General features: G+C 43.6%; 1 long non-coding RNA gene across 1 annotated transcript; it reads right to left on the bottom strand.

The window, feature by feature from the left end:
* Positions 1 to 3,280: 3,280 nt before the first annotated feature.
* Positions 3,281 to 3,731, bottom strand: LOC133553962 (uncharacterized). The gene is made up of 2 exons (XR_009807029.1): positions 3,586 to 3,731; positions 3,281 to 3,476 (listed from the first exon to the last, which is right to left on the bottom strand). It is a non-coding gene; the product is annotated as an uncharacterized LOC133553962 (long non-coding RNA).
* Positions 3,732 to 8,893: the final 5,162 nt, after the last annotated feature.

Below are 8,893 nucleotides of genomic sequence, written 5' to 3'. Positions count from 1 at the left end.
CTTCCACATTATAGTAACCTGAGGTCAAGTCCATGGTCGAAAAGAAAGCGTTTCCTCCAAGGGCAGCCAAGGCGTCAGCCTGGTGAGGCAGGGGATGTGCATCTCTGATGGTGCGTGCGTTCAGCCAGCGAAAGTCTGTGCAGAGCCGTAGGTCACCGTTCTTTTTCCAGACGAGGACAAGTGGCGAGGCGTATTCACTTGTGGACTTCCTTATGATGTCTCGTTCTTCCATTTCATTCAGTGCTACCTTCAGCTTCTCATAATGAGATGGGGACAAGCGACGATATGGCAGTCTGAAGGGTTTATTGTCACTCAGCCGAATGCGATGGACAAAGTCTTTGGCTTTTCCACAGTCCAAACTGTTGCGGGAGAAGATGGACTCATACTTGGCCAACAGATCAACAAGCTTAGTCCTCCAGAATGGAGACAGATTACTTGAGTCTATGTCAATGTCCCCCAGTCCCAAATCATGGAGTGTCGAGCTGTAAGGTCTGTGTGCAGCATACTCTGAGTCAACTGTCAAGCTTTTCTCACTACCTGTGTCCGTCTGGTCAACAGTCCTGGTAACTGTGCATTTCACATCATTGGTTTTGTCATTGTCGTACAAGTAGTCAGTGTCAAAATCCTCTAGTGCTACACAAGGGGACACGTCTGCAATTATACAATTGCGTCTCAGGGTTACTGGTTTAGTAGCGGGGTTAATAACTCTCACTGGGACCCACCCATCGCCCCATAATGGCGTTACAACCCGCCCCACTACTATTGTTCGTGGCACTGTGCGCGACTCACTTGGCTCCACAACCACTGCGCTGCCAGCAGAGAGACTGGCATGGCTGGGCAGGCGACCCCAAACCAAATGTTCTGTCCTGGGTTCCAAGGTCACAGCATGTTTGAGTTTGACAGCGCCAACCTTGTCAGGGCACTCACCATCTCTCCATGTCTCCACAGCGGCCAGTAGCTGCAGCAAACTTTCCTCCTCCACGGATGTCTTGTCCGAAAGTGACATTTGCTCCCAAAATTTCCCAGAATGTTTCAGCATGCGAATGAGGTGTTTTATGACATTGCTGCCAAGAATGATGTCATCACATTGGCCGTCCACAATAAGTGTGGGTACCAAGATGTGACAGTCAAAGATTGTCATCTGAAGCTCACATACACCAACAGGTCTGATTTTTGAACCGCCACATCCAATAAGGATAACAGATGTGGGAGATATCAAGTCAGAAGATAAAACATTAGCCTGCTCAAGGAGAGGGAGCACACGACTCCTCAAAGAACAGGCCATCGAACTACTATCCAACATGGCACGTAGCTCCACAGCATCCTGGATCAACACGTCAATGTGGAAAAGGTTATCTGTCGCAAAAAGTCTCTGTGTATTTTGAAATATCACCTTAGAGTCATCATCTGTTGATGCGCAGAACTGTGAGTAGATAGACTCAAGATCAGCATTGTCAAACTCTTTTGGGGACATGTCTCTTGGCCCTCCACTAGTCCCCTGGTCATGTGGGCCACCTAGTTTCCCTGCTGGTTGGAACCACTAGGTCGAGCAGCAGGCGTTTCCCTGACCGGAACAGCAGTACAAGTTACAGCTTGATGTCCTGCAGCATGGCAGCGGAAACAGAGACGTTCCCTCCTGCAGTGGGACATCGTGTCATGGTTAACATCCTGACAAATGTTACATGGACCTTGAAATCTTGTATGGCCGCCATTTCTTGATCTTGGTAGCCTCGAACCCTGGGAGGTCTCTCGCTGCAATAAGCGTTCCAGCAGAACAATGACATGTTCAAGTGACTGACCCTCAGCTGATGATGTTCTGCCAGCTGTATTTGTTTGTGTGGCAGGAGTGTTCTCAACAGACTGAGCATGACTCTGCAGAACTCTCGCATGCTGGGTAGACTGTAAACCGTCAGCTGGACATGTGGACTGACGCTGTTGGAGACGCCTTTTACGGTGGAGCTCATCCAGCCTCACCTGAACATCAGCAGCCGTCCACTCCTCTAGCGGCTTACAGCTGAACACTAGAGACAGTTCAGTGTCAGGGCAGTGCGTGATAAACATTACTGTTACTTCACGAGAAGGGTTTTCAAGAGTCTTGCCCTGTCTCTTTAGTCCTTCTATTGCATTGTCAATGGCTTTATTAAGCCGAATCCAGTAATCGACAGCATTCTCAGTGGGGTTAGGCTTGGTATCATAAAAGTCGGCTAGAGGCATAAAGGAGGTCGCAGAGTCACCAAAGTGCTGTTTAAGGATGTCAAACACAGGTTGCGGGCCAGACTTCAAGTCCAAGGAGGGTTTGCTGCGCAACCCAACAGTCACAACATCACGTGCCCTTCCCCTTAGCTTACTCAGAACCTCATCTACCTGTTCAGATAACTCAATGCCCCTCCTACTAAGATAAAGCCTAATGGCTTCCTCCCACTCAGAGATGGTATGTCTGTCAGTTTGGTCTCCCCTGAAAGTATGTGGTTCATAACTATCATGAGAAACAGTCAGGTTAACCTTAGAAAGATCAGCTATACTTGACCGAGCTAGGCTAACATTAGCACCTGGGATGGACTGTAGACACGAAACAATATTTTCACCTATACTGGTCCCTATCTGCCTCACCAAGTCACCGAGAAGAGAAACTGGGACATGTTCAACATCCTGACCAGGAGGTACAGACTGCTCACCCACCCCAACATCTGCTTTGGCACCTGCATCATCATACAAAGTATGAGCAACATTAGCACAGCGAGGAGTAGAAGTAAAGTTTTCATCCGTCCGAAGCCCACCCACAGCTGGTGAATCACTAAACCACCTTGTTGCACCCCGACCAATACCTGACATATTAAACCCATTCATAGTGAAAAAGAAAAGAAAAATAAATCCCAATTATTATAAAACACCTTTTTTTTTTTTTCCACTTTTTCTTTTTTTTAACACCTCAAAAAAAATTCCTTATCACAATTTTTTTTTCCTTTTGAGACTTAATTTCAAATAAAGAGAAAAAAAGTATCTTCCCCAACACTTATTTTCTTTCTTGAGACTACCTTAAATATAATACAGTTCACAATAGGTAGGCTAATATACGGTATATGAGGCTCCAAGCCACAAGTAGCGACTCACTGCACCGTCAGAAAGCTGATGAAACCACACGTGGAGCCGATGGATGGAGAGTTGTTTGTCCCACGTTGAGCCCGCAGCAACACCAAGAAGAAGAACGGGTCACGGCACCATTGTTGCGATGTAGTACTCCTTTGCGTTGTGTTTTTCCCCAAAAGACGACACCCAGTCATTCTTCCGACTCAAACATGGTTTATTCTGGTGAAAACAATCATAGTGAGTCTCCAATCAGCCTTCTTAACATTCATAAATCGTCACGTGGAAGACAACAGACTGACTAACACATTAACGCACGACAAAATAATACACAGTACCTGGTGAAAACAATCATAGTGAGTCTCCAATCAGCCTTCTTAACATTCATAAATCTGTACAGAAATAAAACAAAACAAAACTTAACATAAATACTTTTCTTTTAGGCTTACAGCTAGCCTGCTAATGAGTTAGCTGAAAGCTAATTCAGAGAGCGCAACTTACCGTCACGTGGAAGACAACAGACTGACGACACACATGTGTCTCAGCCTGGAAGTCTGCTGTGACATGTGACGTTCAATGACCATAAAAATGTAGGAAATGACAGTACTAAACTTAGAATAATAAAAATTGCGAAATAAAGAGTCACATTACATAATGTCTGAATGTAATAAATTATATAAAATGACATTAAAATAAAATGACATTAAAACAAAAACAGTAGTAAGACAGTAAGCAATTGAGATCATAAATTACCTCTGTTACACTAGCATTAATTAGTTATGGTCAAAATTAGCTAGAGTTGTCTCACTCAAAACATATGATAATGTTTGGTGGTGACATGATCATTTTGGTAGTGACAAAAGTAACTGGAAAGTAGTTTAATCCAACCTGTCTTGTTCCGTATTATGTTTATTTTTATCTAAGTACCGTGTGACTTGTTGAAGGGTGGACTAGCAAAGTAAGATTTTCATTGTACGGCAAACTGTCTGTTTAACTGTGCATATGACAATAAACAATCTTGAATCTTGAATTTTGATTAAGTTTAGCCAGAACACGACGTGCTGTTAGCTTTCCTTTATTCACGACCCTTGGGAATAACACATCACATTTCAGGCAACGCGAAAACTGGAAGTCCCTCGTCTCTTGGGCCAATCATATTAGTTTATACTTCAGGGACCGCTCAGAGATTATATTACCTAAGATTATTACATCACCCTTCTTTTAGAAAAAAATGACAAACACAACATTCAAGAAAACATTCTCTGTGCAATAACCATTACTGAAACGTATTGAAATTAAAGAAGCACATGTACGACTGCCATAAAGTAAGTGTTCAACAAGAGATTTCAATCATCACTTAACTTGCTCGAATGTCATTGTGGATAACATATTGCAAATAGAAACACAATCACAATGTCCTTGACTTGTACGTATCTGAACACCATTGAGCATATTTCTATAAATCCAGAACCACTCTGGGCTTAACCTCATGTCCAGACCTTGTCTGATACCGCACAGCCCCTGAGGCTGTTTCTCCTGTTATCCTTGTGGTGTGTTGTATATCGGTGTGCATTGCATGTTTTGTGTTTTCTTCAGTCTGAGTGGTCAGTATCTCTGTTGTATCCAGGAGATGTCGTCTGTTTCGCCTGTATTCTTGTCCTCATGATGCACGTATGGGGTATGATCTTTCAGTATCAGCTGAACGAATGACAACTGCTGGTTTCAGGTAGCCTTTCTCCTGAAAACGGATGGTCATGCAGAGGTGACATTTGCTTAGCTGATCTGTCATAGTATTTCTTCTGCTGGTGTTGTTTGTTGGTTCTCATGATGTAAGAGTTCAAACCCCTGACAAATCATACCAAAGACTATAAAAATGGGACCCATTACCTCCCTGCTTGGCACTCACCATAAAGGGTTGGATTTGGGGGTTAAATCACCAAAAATGATTCCCGCTGCTGCCCACTGCTCCCCTCAACCCGCAGGGGGTGATCAAGGGTGATGGGACAAATGCAGAGAATCATTTCACCACACCTAGGGTGTGTGTGACAATCACTGGTACTTTAACTTTAACTTTAACATCCTTGTGGCTGATGGTTTGGGGTTGCAGCTGCTGATGGGTATTAGGCAGAATTGAGCGTGTGTGACGACTCATGAGCAGCTGAACTGGTGATTTGAAGTTGTCTACTGGGGTATTACGATATTCAAGCAGACTGAGATAAAGGTCTTTCTGATCAGCTTTGGCCTTTTCCATTAGAGACTTTGCATTGTTAACATACTTCTCGGCTAAGCCATTACTTTGAGGATAGCAAGGGCTAGAGGTAATGTGTGTGAAACCCCATGTATTGGCGAAAACATCAAACTCTCTACATCTGTGCTGTGGACCATTGTCTGATATAACAGTCTCTGGTATCTCGTGTGTTGTAAAAAAATATTTTAGTTTATGTATAACAGCAGCAGCTTTGGTGCTGTGCAATCTGTTTAGCTCAAAGTATCTGTTGTAATAGTCTACTGTGACTAAATAATCATCATTGTTCCAAGTGAACAGTTCAGTAACCACTGTTTGCCATGGCCTGTCTGGGATCTTGTGACTTATCATTGGTTCTTTAGTGTTTGATAGTTTATGTTCATTGCAGATGAGGCATTTACCAACTAACTCCTCAATCTGTTTGTTCATCCCAGGCCAGAAGATGATGTCACGCGCTCTTTGTTTGCACGTTTTCATACCCATGTGACCTGCATTAATACAGGATAACATCTCTGTGGGCAGTGAGTTGGGTATGATGATTTTTTTCCCCTTTGAACAGGATGTTATTCATCTGCTAGAGCTCGTCCGGGTAGTTCCAATATTCCGCTATGTCCTGAGGACATTCTTTCCTCTCCTTGGGCCATCCTGACTTAATTGTCCTTTTCAGCAAAATGAGTTGAGCATCCTTTCCAGTCTCTACCTTGATTTATTCAAGTCTGGTGTCACTGACAGGTAGGTTGCTATAAACAGTGTGCACCTGCATGTCCATACCTTCACTGAGGCTGGTGTCCTGGTTAGGCAGTGACTTTCTGGAGAAAGTGTCTGCGACAGGAATGTCTTTTCCTGGTCTGTGAATGATGGTGATGTTATTCCACTATAGCTGAAGCATCATTCTTTGCAACCTTGGAGGCGCTGCTGCAAGTGGTTTCGCAAAATGGATTCAAGTGGCTTATGGTCACTTTCCACGGTGATGTGGCGACCATATATGTACTGGTGGAAACACTTGCACCCAAACAGAAGAGCAAATTACTCCTTCTCAATTTGTGCATAATTGACTTCACAATCAGTTAGTGACTTAGATGCATAGCCTATGGGCTTTCCTTCTTGTAATAGTACTGCCCCTAATCCATATTTTGATGCGTTAACTTGGAGTCTGGGTTCCTTGCTCCAGTCAAAATATCTTAACATTGGACCTGGTTCCTGAGTGAGGAGTTCTTTAATTTTACCGAATGCTTCCTCCTGCTGTGCATCCCATCTGAATTCACTCAAATCTTTTAACAGGTGACGCATGGGTGCATTGATATCAGACAGTCCAGGGGCAAGTTTGGATACATAGTTAATCATGCCAAGGATTGTTTCCAGCTCACCTTTGTCTCTTGGTGGCTCAATGTCCCTTATAGCTGCAATCTTGGCTGGATCAGGCTTGATTCCATCCTTGGTGATTCGGTGCCCAAAGTAGCTGACTTCAGTGGCACAGATTGTACTCTTATCTGGGTTGAGCTTAACTCCTCGCTCCCTGGAGCGCTGCCACATTGCACGGAGGTTGGTATCATGTTCTTCTTTAGTCTTGCCATAGATAAGGATATCATCAACTATTGCTGTGACACCCTGCAAACCCTCATAAGACTCGTCGGCTTTACGCTGAAACTCATCTTGAGTCGAAATCAGTCCAAAAGGTAAGCGGAGGAATCTGTCTCATCATAAAACAGTGTTGTAGGTTGTCAGCTTTGAGGACTCATCTGAGAGCCTGATAGCCCAGTAACCTGACCTTGCATCCATTACACTGAAGAAACATGCTCCTGCCAATTTGGATGCGATGTCTTCAAGGGTAGGTAAGGGGTAGTGCGGGCGTTTGATGACTTTATTTAGGTCCCTTGGATCCAGACACACTCTTAGTACTCCTGTGCGTGTTTTTTCTGCTGCTACCATTGAATTAAGCCATTTAGTTGGTTCAGTGACTTTTATAATAATGTTTTGTTTTTCCATGTTTTGTAATTCCTCTTTAAGTTGGTCACGAAGTGCGAGAGGGACGCGCCTAGGTGGGTGAACTACAGGTACTGCTTTGGGTTTAATCTGAATTGTATACTCTCCTGGAAGCAGTCCTATTCCTGTGAACACATTAGGAAACTCATCCATAACCGAATTCTGTGCATGGACAGTATAGGTTTAATGAGTCCAAAGTCCAAACAGGCTTTTAATCCTGACACTGGAGGAGCTTGTGTGTCAACAATGTGGACTTTTAATGTCAGATGGATTCTTTTGTACTGGCATTTAATGTTCCATTTTCCTCTGACTGATAGCCTCTCACAGCCACAGAGAGGGCGTGTTGTTGGTTGTAGTGTGTCCTGTACCCCAAGCCTTTGGAAAACATTAGTGGGAATGACGTTAGCTGAGGCTCCAGTGTCTAGCTCACAGGTGACAGTAGTTTTACTTGGTCTAACCAACATATATGCCTATTCAGTTTCTCTTTTGTTACTGCTCCCTTGTGTCGCTGGATCAATAAATAAGTCTTCATTGTCTGTCTTGCTGAGTGAGTCAATTTCTCTTAGTGTGCACTCCTGTACTCTGCTTTGAGCAGCATACTCTTGCAAAATTGTTCCATTTGCTGCCTATTTTGCACTAGATACCTTTGGCTGGACAGCTGTCTTTTGCTCAATGAGGCTTGTTTTCGTAGTAGCCACAACTTTTATGATGCTCTCTGTTCCATCAGGTCTGTAGGTGTTCTCTGTTGCCTTGTCATGGTGCGTTTTCCAAGCTGTCTTCCTTGAATGATGGCGACTGATAGCATGAACATTCTGCTTGTGCAGGATGCTGTTGCCGCTAGCTATAGTTTTGAGCTGTGCTTGTGCCATGTCATGAGACCTGACTATGTCTATAGCTTTTTCCAATGTCAAATCGAAACTGACACTCAATAGCTTTTCTCTTAGGTGACTGGATCCCAAACAGGACTCTGTCTCTCACCATCTCCTCCTTGTTTGCGTAATTACAGTCCTTTACAAGCAGTCTCAAATCTGTCCAAAACTGTTCAACTGGCTCTTTAGCTCCTTGGACTTTTTTGTGAAATTTATAACAAGCAAATATTATGTTTGAATTCGGCATGACGTATGCTTCATAGCGCTTATAGTATGTATTCCATACCTTTGTTCGTTGTCTGTAAGTGTCCATGTGTTATATATGTCCTGTCCTCTTTCGCCGATCCGAATGAGAAGGTAGCTGCACTTTTCGTCCTCAGCTCTTTTTTTTTTAAACGAACCGGAAAACATTAACTCTACGTGGAGCTTAAATTTACGCCATGTTTCGGGCAGGTTACTCGTATCCCCATCCATACGAGGTGACAGAACTCCGGCGACGTCCATCTTGTTGCGAGGTAATTATTTCCTTTTATTCTGACACCATGTCTTGTTCTGTATTGTGGAAATAAGTTGAGCCGACACACGATATGCTGCTAACTGTACTTTTATTCTTGACCATTGGGAATAACACATCACATTTCAGGCAACGCTAAAATAGTCCCTTGTCCTTTGGGCCATTCATATTCGTGTATATGTTTACTTGTATCTCATC

This window comes from Nerophis ophidion, linkage group LG06, assembly GCF_033978795.1.
Source record: "Nerophis ophidion isolate RoL-2023_Sa linkage group LG06, RoL_Noph_v1.0, whole genome shotgun sequence".
NCBI lineage: Eukaryota > Metazoa > Chordata > Actinopteri > Syngnathiformes > Syngnathidae > Nerophis > Nerophis ophidion.
This window is presented reverse-complemented; position numbering and strand designations above follow the sequence as displayed.